This window comes from Orbicella franksi, chromosome 11 (genome assembly GCF_964199315.1).
Source record: "Orbicella franksi chromosome 11, jaOrbFran1.1, whole genome shotgun sequence".
Classification (NCBI taxonomy): Eukaryota; Metazoa; Cnidaria; class Anthozoa; order Scleractinia; family Merulinidae; genus Orbicella; species Orbicella franksi.
This window is the reverse complement of record NC_138155.1, coordinates 11,133,182-11,134,400: the sequence shown is the minus strand read 5'-3', so window position 1 is coordinate 11,134,400 and position 1,219 is coordinate 11,133,182. Positions and strand designations below refer to the sequence as shown.

The 1,219-nt window shown below is 38.6% G+C and overlaps 1 protein-coding gene across 1 annotated transcript in view; it reads left to right on the top strand.

Moving 5' to 3' along the window:
• LOC145503408 (uncharacterized) overlaps positions 1–764 on the top strand; it is a 10,634-nt gene extending 9,870 nt beyond the window's left edge. Inside the window, exon 7 of the mRNA XM_081482867.1 lies at positions 1–764. This exon is cut by the window's left edge and continues 875 nt beyond it. The gene's annotated coding sequence lies outside the window, so the exon portion shown is untranslated.
• The last annotated feature ends 455 nt before the right edge of the window (positions 765–1,219 follow it).

Here is a 1,219-nt window from a genome sequence, read left to right as displayed (position 1 = left end):
GAATTCTTACAAACTTTTTCTAGAGTATTTTTATCAAACAATGTGAGCGACACGCCGCACTTTCTAAATCTCGATTTCCCAAAAATGTTACGCTAAGATTTCAACTGGCTCAAGAGCCTCTTGAGTGGCTAAATTGAGTTCTACAGCCCCTTAGCGTAGAATATAAAAAACATTTTACTCTGAAATGAATTGCTCTAGCAAAGAGAGCTATAAGGTACTATAGAAAATAGATTGCACTAAGTCAGAAAGCAAGTGAAGCACTTAAAAACCAACTTGATGTTAACTGAAACGTACGATACAGGGGCGTAGAAAGGATTTTTCAAAGGGGGATCACACTGTGTCAAAATGAGGGTACTCACCAGATTTTCGTGTCGTTTTTGCCACCTGTTGTAGGTTATTTGCTTAAAAAAGGCTTACAAATGGAGGGGTCATGGACACCTCAGCACCCCCGCCCCCTAGCTACGCCCCAGCGGTAAATGTATTAGCCGTCTTAACAAGCTTGGAAAAGCTTATATTTCTAGCGTCAGCCCATCGTTGAAGCAAAATAACAAACAGCTACTGAGTTTCAAATAAATACTCCAAAATTTCCGTAAAACAAAAACAAAGTACCAAAAAAAAAAAAAAAACTATGATAACTTCAGTAGATAATTTACTTAGGTGGCCCGAATGTCTAAGACATTCAAATGGTCCGAAACACAGAGCACCCGCACTTGAGGGACGCTTGAGAGTCCTCGCTTATCACGTACGTACATTGTGAAGATCATAAATTTCCTCTAATCTGGAGAAAAATAGAGCATGCAATTTCCATGTCTTTTTACAAAATAGTTATCGTTTAACTATCGGCAATGTTGAGGAATGGCGTACTGAAAATCTTGTAAAAGACGATAAACAGATGAGGTCAAATTAAAACACATTACACACGCAGCATAGTCTTGAACCTGTTTTTTTGAATTTGAATTGTTGATTTCGAAGTTGATAATTTCAGACGTTGTGATATTAGACTAGTCTTATCTTTATTTAGCCTGGATATATCTGAGATATTGTTCATACGTGCAGGTTACGTTAAACCTCTTGGAATCTTAATTGTGGCTTAGCCCCTCGCCACATTCGCCATATTTCTTTAGGACGTATTTAAACCATTCAGCCTGTTCAGGGCCAATCAGCAAGGGCGTTAGTTCAGCCTTGCCCAGGGTATTCTCTCATCTGCCATTTTGAAAAG